At 44.6% G+C, this 12,699-nt stretch overlaps 1 long non-coding RNA gene across 1 annotated transcript in view; it reads left to right on the top strand.

The window, feature by feature from the left end:
• The first annotated feature begins 11,091 nt into the window (after positions 1-11,091).
• LOC116983269 overlaps positions 11,092-12,699 on the top strand; it is a 98,678-nt gene continuing 97,070 nt past the window's right edge. Inside the window, exon 1 of the long non-coding RNA XR_004414662.1 lies at positions 11,092-11,231. This is a non-coding gene — a long non-coding RNA (uncharacterized LOC116983269). The remainder of the gene's footprint in view (positions 11,232-12,699) is intronic.

The raw sequence follows: 12,699 nt of genomic DNA on the forward strand, positions 1-12,699 counted from the left end.
TACTCAGGAGATTTGGGAATGGAACAGAGGAATAGAGGCACGAGGAACTGCAGATGTTGGGATCTTGAGCAAAACACAAAGTACTGGAGGAACTCAGTGGATCAGGCAGCTTCTGTGATGGGAAAGGCATTTCGGGTTGAGATCCTTCTTCAGAATTTCCGTGTGATTCCCATGGAAACCAGGGCTTCCTATTCTCCTGATAATATTACACAACCTGACTTGCTGCAGCTGGACAGAGCACTGGTGAAAACACATCTGAATACAGTGTTCAGTTCTGGGCACCACACCTCGACGAAGATATATTGGATTTGGATGAGTGCAGCACGGAACACCACCAGAGTTCCAAGGGTTAGGTCATCTGCAAGGGTTGGGACATTTCCAAGGAGAATACACAAACTAGGCTTGTTTTCCACTGCTTGCAGAAGGTTCAAGGGCGACTGCATTTTGAAAGGAAATTTTGGTTAACTTTTGTCTTATAGCCATATCAGGAAAAAGAAACTAGCGAGGAATAAAGTGGGTCCACTTGAAAATAAAGGAATGCCAGAGCTGTTGAGTAATTGCTGTTATGATGTGCATTAGAGAGAGATGACTGCATGCCAGGTATCCCAGGGAAACTGTTTCAATAACACAGGCGAATAACACCAGAAGAAAAAAATAATTGCACTGAAGTGTGGCAAATCCCCAGTGTTTTACATGCGAGTGCATTGCAGATTATAACTTTCCAAAAAATGTCTTTGATAGAGAGTCATTTCTCTTGATTCGAAAATGGAACCTGAAATTCTGTTTGAGAAATCGGTCAATGTTTCCACACAGAGTATGTGGAGCAAGCTGCCAGAGGGAGCAATTGAGGCCGGTACTATAAACAACATTTGAGGGTGGCAGAGTGGTGCAGCAGGTAGAGCTGTGTTCTCACAACGTCCGAGACCCGGGTTCAGTCCTGACCCCGGGTGCTGCGAGTGTGGAGTTTGCACATTCTCCCTGTGACCCCACCGGTTTCCTCTGGGTGCTCCGGTTTCTTTCCACATTCCATAGATGTGTGGGTTTGCAGGTTAATTGACCTCTAAATTGCCCCTAGTCTGTAGGGAGTGGTTTCGAAAGTGGGATGATGTAGTACTAGTGTGAACGGGTGATCGATGATTGGCATGGGCTGGAAGGCCCGTTACAAAAATGTATCTCTAAATTTTGACAGGACAGGTTTTTGATAGGAAACACTCAGAGGGATATGGGCCAAATGTGAACAAATGGGACCAGATTGGATGGGCCATCTTGTCTGGCACGGACAACTTGGGCAAAGAGCTGTGCTGTATGACTAATATAGACCAGTGAACTAACATCTGCTGTTGGGGAATTACTGGAGTCTATAATTGAATGCACATTTTGGTAATTTTCAGCTGATCAGAGAGAGAGGTGGTGTGGACTTGTAAAGAGTAAGCCATGCCTGGTAAACATGACTGAAGTTTTTGGAAGTAACAAACGGGCATGTCTATGGTGCTATTTATATAGGCATCCATAAGGCATTTAATAAATCCCTGGTGAATGACTGTCAGTTAAAGTTGAAGCACCTGGAATTGAAGGCGAATTATTAACCTGGTTGGAGAATTGAGTGGCAGGGCATAGTTGTGATAATTGGAAAGGTGTGTTGTGGGGATTGTGCTTGGGGATTGATTAGCGACTTGGATGATGGCTTACATCCACCAAATCACACACTTGTGTGTCAACAACAAGCACATGTAGGCAACATTATCTGTGCAGTGGTGGCATTAAATTACAGATTCGTATTGATTAAGTGCATAGGCTAAATTGACAATCCATTTGCGAAAATATACGGTTATTAGCCAGATGAGAGTGCGGCCAGGATGGTGTGGGTCTTTGATATTGGAGACAACATCAACTGTAGATCCTCTCGCTGGTGGGGACGTCAATACCTGTGATAGGCCAGGTGTTACAACCAACTTCGCTCCTGGGCGTTTGAGTTGCTGATCCAGGCCTTATACAACCAGTTAATGTGCCCTCTACTTGTACACCTGTAGAGGTTCAATAGAGAATTTGGTGACGTGCCAAATCTCCTCAATCTGAGTTCCTGGTGAACGTTCTCTGCAGCCTGCTCCATTCATGCACTGCTTTCAGATCTCTGAACTTCCAGGCCTGGCTTTGTGCACAATCTCCACTCTCTTCACTGCAAATAAAAGCCAAACTTTCATTCACATGCCCTAATGTGTGGAGTTTGCACCCCAATCCTTTCTTCACTTTCTTTATAGGTACACAAAAATGCTGGAGAAACTCAGGTACATTGGTGTATCAGCATTTTTGTGCACCTTCGATTTTCCAGCATCTGCAGTTCCTTCTTAATCACTTTCTTTATAATTCTTTGACCAACACGTGGTCATCTCAAGAAGGGAGCCAATCCAAAATGTCTGTCAATTCTCCCCACAGAGGCTGCTTGACCCACAGGGTTCCTCCAGCACTTTCTTTTGCTCAAGATTCCAGCATCTGCAATCTCTCGTGTCCCTGGGTCATCTGCCCTGTTGTTCCCTCCTTTGCATTTTTGAAGGGCTTTGGAATGTTTGCCAAGTTGCTATGTTTAAACGCAAGCAAATGTTTTCACTTATGCAGCAAACAAAAAATCAATGACCTTTATAAAAATAGCTGTGTTTTTCCTACTGTTGTGGGAGGCATGTCCCTCTGGTTTTGTACACTGCAATAACATCTCCAAAGCTGAAGATGGTGCAATGTGCTAACTGTCCTGCCTCATGACACTAATCATCTTTGCTCCGTGTCCTCTGATCACCGCCAGTTCTGTCATTGGAAGCACCTTGTTATTTAATCTACCAAAACTCTGTATGATGTTGAACACTTCTAATAAATTCATGTTCATAAGTCATAGGAGCAGAATTAGGCCATTCGGCCCATCGAGTCTACTTCGCCATTCAATCATGGCAAATTTATCTTTCCCTCTCAACCCCATTCTCCTACCTTCTCTCCATAAACCCTTGATGCCCATCACTAGTCAAGAATCTCCACCTTAAAAATACACAATGACTTGGCCTCCACCGCCGTCTGTGGCAATGACTTCCACAGATTCGCCACCCTCTGATTAAAGAAATTCCTCCTCATCTCCATTCTAAAGGTACGGACTTTTATTCTGAGGCTGTGCCCTCTGGTCCTAGACTCCCACTGTGGAAACATCCTCTCCACATTCATTCCTTCAAGGCCTTTCACTATTCGGTAAGTTTCAATGAAGTCCCCATTTATCCTTCTAAACTCCAGCGAGTGCAGACCCAATGCCGTCAAACGCTCATCTAACGTTAACCCAATCATTCCTGGGATCATTTTCATAAATTCTTCTCCGTTCCAAGGAGAGCGAACTCTGCTTCTCCGCTCCCTCCAAACTGCTGTAGTCCCTCATCCCTGGGACCGTTCTGTAAGTTTCCTCTGAACTCTCTCCAAGATTTTTGGATTGTTCCTAAATTATGGGGCTTGGAGTTGGATGTAACACTCCTGCTTGGAGCCCTTACTTTCTCTTCCTCCGAGTTAATCTAAGGATCTAGTGTTCATTAAAGAAGTCTTTAAAATAATGTTATTGTGCTTGTTTAGCTTCCCCGTGTGTTTAAAGCCCAGATCAAGAGACGTGGGCAAATCTCAACCAGAAACAGCGCAGTGGCACATCTGGAGGGGCTGCTGACTTTCAGCACCAGAGACCCACGTTTTATCCTGACCTCAGGCGCTGTCTGTGTGGAGTTTATACGTTCGCCCTGTGACCACGTAGGTTTCCTCTGGGTGCTCCGGTTTCTTCCTACATATCAAAGACGTGTGGGTTTGTAGGTTAGCTGGCCTCTGTAAGCTGCCCCTTGTGTGCAGGGAGTGGATGTGAAAGTGAGATACCATAGAACTGGTGTGAATGGGTGATTGGTGGTTGGTGTACATTCAGTGGGCCAAATGGCCTGTTTCCATGCTGTGTCTCTAAACTAAACTAAAATAAACAACAAATGGCAACTAAGTTGGCATTTTAAGCTAGTCCCATTTGTCTGCATTTGGCCTGTTTTCTTCTAAATCCTTCCTATCCATTTATCCGTCTAAAGTAAATGTATTTTAAAAGCCATAATTGGATCTGCTTCTATAGCTTCCTCTGGCAGCTCTTTCAAGATATGGACTACCCTCTGAGTGGAAAAACTTGCTCCAGACGTCTTTCTTAAATCTCTCCCCTCATCATAAGCCTGTGCTCTCTAATTTTAAAATCCTCTCCCCGGGGAAAAGAGTGTTCACTTTATCATGCCCCTCATAAACTTGTACACCTTAATAAGCCTCAGCCTTCTGTGCTCCAAATAAGTCCCCTCCCCTCAAGCCAGGGAAGGGATAGCACCCCAGGGGGCCACATGAGTGGCAAGAGTGTCGGGTATAATGATGGTTTTTGAGAACACTATCAAATAGAAAGCTAAATAATGTATGTGTAGCTACAGAGAATGTCGGAGGAACTTTGCACAGTTCCTGTTCTGTACATATTTTATATCCTGAATAACTCCCTGTAACTCAAGTCCCCAAGCCCTGGTAACTTCCTGCTGAATTTCTTCTGCACTCTTTCCATGAGCAGGCGTTCAGTGGGTCAGGCTGTATGTATGGAGGAAATCTTTCCCCAGATGATGCCTGATCAGTTGAGTTCCTCCAGCACTTTAATTTTGCTCAAGATTCCAGCATCTGCAGTTTCTTGTGTTTCCATTTTGCCTTCGCCCACCTCTCTTTGCCGGTTTTCTTCCCCCTACTACATCAGTCTGGTGAAGGGTCCCAACCCAACCCAATCCAATGTGTCGTCTGTCCATTCCCTCCACAGATGCTGCCTGACCCAACGAGTTCCTTCAGCACTTTGTCTATTGTTCAAGATTCCACCATCTGCAGTTACTTGTGTTACCCTATGATCTTGCATCGTAGCAGATCTTTTACTCTGAGTTAATATATTAAAGTCTTAGTTCCTATTCCTAGCTCCCAGACAGACTGTGCCCTGGCAGGCTCCATATCATATTACTCAAGAAACCTCTCAATTTGTTCTCTTAGTCTTTCCAACTCGATTAACCCAAACTACGTTCAAAATCTCCTGTAATTATTGCTGTTCTTTTACTTACCCCTGTTATTTGTTGATTTGTTTTATTTGTGCCAAGATATAACTGAAAGGAGAATGCAGGCAGACTAAACTAACATAAATGAGTAGGGAATAAATAGAATGGTAGAAAAGGAGTAAAAAAAATAGTCAAATAAATAGTGTGCAATTAAAATTATTTGCACCGTCTAAGGTTTACATACTGGTCTTGAAAATACAGTGCTGTGCAATTGTAGAGGGGAAAGTTAGAATGCAGCTTTATAACATTTTGGTTAGGCCGCATTTGGAATATTGTATACAGTTCTGGTTATCCCATATAGGACGGATGTGGCGGCTTTGGACAGGGTGCAGAAGAAGTTTACCTGGATTAGAGGATACAGAGAGAGATTGGACAAACCTGGTTCAGTTTCTCTGGATCGTAAGAGGTAGAGGAGGGATCTGCTAGAAATATATAAAATTACTAGACTAAGTGGGACCCGTTGGGTCCCATGTTCACACCGGAGGGCTGGTCCCCCGACACAATATTCCACCTCTCCACCAATTCCAATATTGGTGGCCAGTGGGGGGGGCTTTCTGGAGTGCTGGTATGGGTTCTTGTGGTGGCAGCTCAGTCCCTCAAGCCTGATCTGCTCGCAGCTCACTCACGGCTGGTGGGCTGGCAGTTGACTCATGACTATTCCTTGAAATTCCATTTCAAGCAGGGTGCAAGGCCACCAAATTCAAATCCATGTTCCTACCATTTCAAGCAGGGTGCAAGGCCACCAAATTCAAGTGCAGTTTCTTACCACTATGAGCAGGGTGCAAGGCCACCAAATTCAAGTGCAGTTTCCACCACTTCAAGCAGGGTGCAAGGCCACCGATTTAAAGTGCAGTTTCCAACCACTTCAAGCAGGGTGCAAGGCCACCGAATTCAAGTGCAGTTTCATACCACTTCAAGCTGGATCCAAGGCCACCAAATTCAAGTGCAGTTTCATACCACTTTCAGCAGGGTGCAAGGCCATCAAATTCAGTGCAGTTTCACAACACTTCATGCAGGATGCAAGGCTGCCAAATTCAAGTGCGGTTTCATTCCACTTCAAGCAGGGTGCAAGGCCACCAAATTCAAATGCAGCTGCATACCATTTCATGCAGGGTGAAACCACCATAAAATCACACAAAACACCAAACTCACAGTTCAGTAGACATTTAGTGTGTTCAGTTGATTCACAACTCAGACAGAGTCGTGACCTCTCCCTCCCCCATCATGCAGAGACTGAGCCACACCCACACGTCTTGGTTTTATAACCCCTCCCCCTCCCACCAGAAAAGGTGTGGCTTTCATGGCGTGATTGATAGGAGTGAGATTCTCAACATTTTTTAAACGCTAATAACACTTATTTTTCATTGGTGGGAAGAATTCTCTGCATCCTGCTCAGCGGAGGGGGGACTGAGTAAGATGGCCAAAATTCACAGCCATAAGTGGTAGCGTTTTATCTAAAATCAATATACAGTGCAAACAGGAAGTGCATTTGCAGTAGTGCCTTTTAACTTCAAGCCAAAGCACCCAAGCCGCCATTTGCAGTAAGTAGTGCTTTCAACTTCAAGCCAAAGCACCCAAGTCACAATTTGCAGTAAGTAGTGCCTTTCAACTTCAAGCCAAAGCACCCAAGCCATCATTTGCAGTAAGTAGTGCCTTTCAACTTCAAGCCAAAGCACCCAAGCCACCATTTTCAGTAAGTAGTGCCTTTCAACTTCAAGCCAAAGCACCCAAGCCGCCATTTGGAGTAAGTAGTGCTTTCAACTTCAAGCCAAAGCACCCAAGCCACCATTTGCAGTAGTGCCTTTTAACTTCAAGCCAAAGCACCCAAGCCGCCATTTGCAGTAAGTAGTGCTTTCAACTTCAAGCCAAAGCACCCAAACATCCATTTGCAGGCAGTGCCTTTTTACTTCAAACAAACCATATTTTCATTTTCAAACCACATTAAGGGGACTCACAGTTGTATAGACATTTATTCAGTGTTATTCAGAGCTCAGAGAGACGTTACCCTTGGCTTCATCCATCTTGCAGAGACTGAGTGAAGCACACCACTTCCTGGTTTTATAGTCCCACCCCCTCCCTCCAGCCAAAGCCGAAGCACCCAAGCCACCATTTGCAGTAAGTAGTGCCTTTCAACTTCAATCCAAAGCTCCCAAGCCATTATTTGCAGTAAGTAGTGCCTTTCAACTTCAAATCAAAGCTCCGAAGCCACCATTTGCAGTAAGTAGTGCCTTTCAACCTCAAGCCAAAGCACCCAAGCCACCATATGCAGTAAGTAGTGCCTTTCAACTTCATGCCACCTTTTGCAGTAAGTAGTGCCTTTCAACTTCAAGCCAAAGCACCCAAGCCACCATTTGCATTAAGTAGTGCCTTTCAATTTCAAGCCAAAGCACCCAAGCCTCCATTTGCAGTAAGTAGTGCCTTTCCACTTCAAGCCAAAGCACCCAAGCCACCATTTGCAGTAAGTAATGCCTTTCAACTTCAAGCCAAAGCACCCAAACAACCATTTGCAGGCAGTGCCTTTCTACTTCAAACAACCCATATTTTCATTTTCAAACCACATTAAGGGGACTCACAGTTGTGTAGACATTTGTTCAGTGTTATTCAGAGTTCAGGGAGACATTACCCTTGGCTTCATCCATCTTGCAGAGACTGAGTGAGGCACACCACTTTGTGGTGTTATAGTCCCTCCCCCTCCCTCCAGCCAAAGCCAAAGCACCCAAGCCACCATTTGCAGTATGGTTCCTTTACCATCACCTACCATCATTGCAGCACTGCTTTTTAAGTAGCAACACCAGCAAACATCTGGAAGAAAGATTCTAAGGGGAGTAAGAGGCGACCATGGCTGACAAGAGAAGTTAAGGACAGTATAAAACTAAAAGAGAAGACGTACAACATAGCAAAGATGAGCGGGAAGCCAGAGGATTGGGTAACTTTTAAAGAACAGCAGAAGGTAACTAAAAAGGCAATATGGGGAGAAAAGATGAAGTATGAAGGTAAGCTAGCCAAGAATATAAAGGAGGATAGTAAAAGCTTCTTTAGGTATGTGAAGAGGAAAAAAATAGTTAAGACAAATGTGGGTCCCTTGAAGACAGAAACAGATGAATTTATTATAGGGAACAAAGAAATGGCAGACGAGTTGAACAAGTACTTTGGTTCTGTCTTCGCTAAGCAAGACACAAACACTTATATTAATCCATTCAGCAATGACTGCTCTGTAACCTTTTGTGACTTGGTGGCTCACATGCAGGCCTAGATACTTCTAACCAGACTCAGGAACAGCATCTTTCCCGCTATTATCGGACCACTGAACGGTCCTCCCAAAAGCTAGTGCGTAGTCCCAATCTCCCAACCTAGCTCATTGTGGACCTTTGGACTTTTTCCCCTGTCACTGTAACACTATAAAGCTGTAACATTATATTCTGCACTCTAGTATTTTTCCCTTTGCACTACCTATTCTACGTCTATATGGCCTGATTGTGCTCTCGTGTAGAATGACACGATTTGACTGGATAGCATGCAAACAAAAGCTTTTCAGTGTATCTCAGTGCATGCAACAATGAATAGCCAAACCAAACGTTGAGATGTTTTGAATAAAAACCAGTAGGTTCGCAAGCTGAAAGTGTGGCGTTACAGTGGTGCTCTGTGGAGCCTGCAGTTGAAGATTACAGTGCTTATGGAGCTTAAAAATAATGTTTAACACAATCACAGGGTTGTAAAGCAAGCTGGACCAGTCTGTAATTAAACAGAAATATGGAAGCTGGGATGTTTTGGAAGGAATCAGTCAAGAGTGTTTAATTGTCACATGCGCCGGCAACGGAACAAGTATTTTTTAACTTGCAACAGCTTAACGGACCTGTTAACACAATAACATAGACGAGCACAGCACAAGAACACAGGTCTGAGCTGAACATGATGCCAAGTTAAACTAATCTCCGCTGCCTGCATATTTTAAATATCCTTTCATTACTTACATATCCATGTGCCTATCTAAAAGCCTCTTAAACACCACTATTGAACACAGATCTCACCCTCTGTGTATAAAATAACATGCCCTGCACATCTCCTTTAAACTTTCCCCCTCTGACATTAAAGCTATATCTGCTATAACCCACAGATAATATATAATAATCACAATTCCAATCAATTAAGACTAAGAAGGGTCTCGACCCGAGACATCACCCATTCCTTCTCTCCAGAGATGCTGCCTGTATCGCTGAGTTACTCCAGCTTTTTGTGTCTATCTAAGACTAAGACTAGGTTACCATAATAATGCAAAGTCCGTAGTGCAAACAAAGACCAGTCCACGGAAGATCACAGTTACTGAGGTTAGTGTTGTGCGGTGTTCAAGAGCCTGATGGTTGCTGTGAAGAAGCCCTTCTTGAACCTGGAGGTCACGGTTTTCAGGCTCCTGTTCCTTTTTCCCAATGGTAGCAGCGAGATGAGAGCGTGGCCAGGGTGGTGTGGGTCTTTGATGCTGCTGGCTGCATGTTTGAGGCACAGTGCCTCCAGTAGATGGTGGCGGGGGTCAGTACCTGTGATGGATAATAGAGTTTACTAGGATGTGGCTGTGGAAAAATCAGCACCCGGGATTAAACATTGCACAATGAAACTTCTTGGGTAAGTAAAATGGAGCCACTGACAAACCCAGATTTCATGGCTCTCATCATGTACCTGTGGGGCTTGAGTGGGCACTGAGCCACCATTATGAAGCATCACATGGTGCTATTTTTTACACAGATAATTTATATCCTGTGCTGCCTGGATTAGAGGGTTTCCGCTACAGGGAGAGAGGTTGAATAGATTTGGATTGTTTTCTCCGGAATGTGGGAGGTTGAGGGGAGATTTGATAGAATTATATAAAATTATGAGAGGAATATATATAGGGTAATCAGTCAGTCTTTTTCCCAGGGTGGAAAAGTCCAACACGAGAGGGCATATCTATAAGGTGAGAGGGGAAAGTTTAATGGAGATATGCGAGGCAATTGGTTTTACTCAGGTAATGGTGGGGGCCTCGAAAGCACTGCCATGGGTGGTGGTGGCAGATACGATAGTGGCATTTAGGAGGCTTTTGGATAGGCACGTGGAAGTGCAGGGAATGGAGGGATGTGGCTCAGATGCAGGCAGATAAGATCAGTTTAACTTGGCATCATGTTGGGCAACAAACATTGTGGGCCAAAGGGCTCGTTAGATCGGTACATGTACTGCCCCGTACTGTACTATTCCATGTTCAAATCCTATTTCATATCCTTAGATTACTGCAACTCCCTTTACACTGGCATCAGCCAATCTTCCCTGTCCCGCCTGCAACTGGTCCAAAACGCCGCAGCGAGACTCCTGACGGGCACCCGAAAAAGGGACCACATCACCCCGATCCTGGCCTCTCTCCACTGGCTCCCTGTGCGGTTCCATATAAACTTCAAGATACTCCTCCATGTCTACAAAGCCCTCAATGGGCTTGCCCCCACCTACATAAAAAGTCTTCTCACCCACCACTCCACCTCCAAGCCCCTCAGATCGGCTGACTTGGGGCTGTTGAATATCCCACGGTCTAGGCATAAGCTCAGGGGCGACCGCGCTTTTGCGGTTGCAGCCCATAGACTGTGGAACAGCATCCCCTTTCCCATCAGAACTGCCCCCTCCATCGACTCCTTTAAATCAAGACTAAAGACTTATCTATACTCCCAAGCCTTTCCTGACGTCTTCTGAGTGAGGGCTACATGTATATATGTATGTATGTATGTAGTCTGTTATGTTGTGCTATTCTTACAACAAATGTAAAGCACCAACGAGAGTTGTTTTTTAAATGTGCTATATAAATAAATGTAACTTGACTTGACTTGATTATAGTTGTCTCTTTTGAACATTGCCTGAAGAGGTAAGTGAAAATTGGAACTTGTTCATAGACCACGGGGAGAACAAAAGACAGAGAGAGAGAGAGAGAGAGAGAGAGAGAGAGGACAGGTTGATCCAGAAACTTGCAGTACATGTTTTCAAGCTTTTGTACCTTCTCTCCAACAAGAGAGGGGAGAAGAGGGAATGACCGGGGTATAATCACACTCCTTTGTAAGCAAGAATGCACAAAGCTCAACGAGAGAGGATTTATCCAGTGTTCGACAACAACTGGTAAGAAAAGTTGAAGCAGTGGAGCATCCAGGCAATAGTGATCATGTAATTATTTACACGCATGACAGGAGGATGAGAAATTGGAATTAGGACAACTTTGAGGGACTGCCTCAGGCAGTGAAGAAAGCCAATTGGCCTTTATTGCGAGAGGATTTGAGTTTAGGAGCAAGGAGGTCCTCCTGCAGTTGTACAGGGCCCTGGTAAAACCACACCTGGAGTATTGTGTGCAATTTTGGTCTCCTAATTTGAGGAAGGACATTATTGCTATTGAGGGAGTGCAGCGTAGGTTCACAAGGTTAAATCCCGGGATGGCGGGACTGACGTATGATGAAAGAATGGGTCGACTGGGCTTGTATTCGCTGGAACTTAGAAGGATGAGAGGGGATCTTATAGAAACATATAACATATAACATTTTTAGAGGATTGGACACGGTAGATGCAGGAAAAATGTTCCCGATGTAGGGGGGAGTCCAGAACCAGGGGGTAACAGTTTAAGAATGAGGTAGGACTGAGATAAGAAAACATTTTTTCACTTGTGAATCTGTGCAATTCTCGGCCACAGAAGGTAGTGGAAGCCAATTCACTGGATGTTTTCAAGAGAGAGTTAGATTTAGCTCTCAGGGTTAAGGGAATCAAGGGATATGGGGAGAAAAGCCGGAACAGGGTACTGAATTTGGATGATCAGCCATATTGAATGGCAGTGCTGGCTCGAAGGGCCGAATGGCCTACTCCACCTATTTTCTATGTTTCTATGAAAGATAAAGGAAATAAAGCCGTGTTTGTAAAAACCAAGCCATGAGCCAGAAATCTGCAGAAATCTGCCCTTGTTGTGCCTCAGTCAGCAGTGCTAATTGTTTATCTGTGACAGGATGCTGTAGACCTGCCTGTAGTGTCCTTATTTAACGTGATGTTCCTGCTGCCCTCTTCAACCTGCAGCACGTGGCTCAGGAAACACAAGAGACCTTCAAGTAGGCTTAGTCACACATGGAGCTAATCATCAACCTCTTCACAGCACATCACTTGTCTTCCATGAGAAAATTGATATCTGTGCTGTGAGATCTGTGCCTTCTCCCTCATTCAGATTCCGTTAAACATTTCCAAGGCCTTAACCCTATTTCCTGTCTCATTAAATGATTTGGAATACATCTTCTCTCTCTCCTCTCTCGCTCCCCTCTCTCCTCTCTATCCTCCCCTCTATCCTCTCCTCTCTCTCCTCTAACCTCTCCTCTATCCTCTCCTCTCCCCCCCTCTCTCTCTCTCTCTCTCTCTCTCTTACTTTCACTCTCACTCTCAAGCTCTCTCACCTATTTCTCTCCCTATCTCTCTCACCTATTTCATTCTTTATTTCTCTGTATCTCATCTATCTGTCTATCCTCTCTTTATCTCTCTTCCTCTCTACCCCCTCTCTCCCCTAATTTCGCTACCCACCTCTCATTTCCCCCCCTCCTCATCTATCTCTCTCTCTCTC

Source organism: Amblyraja radiata, chromosome 18 (genome assembly GCF_010909765.2).
Source record: "Amblyraja radiata isolate CabotCenter1 chromosome 18, sAmbRad1.1.pri, whole genome shotgun sequence".
NCBI classification, from domain to species: domain Eukaryota; kingdom Metazoa; phylum Chordata; class Chondrichthyes; order Rajiformes; family Rajidae; genus Amblyraja; species Amblyraja radiata.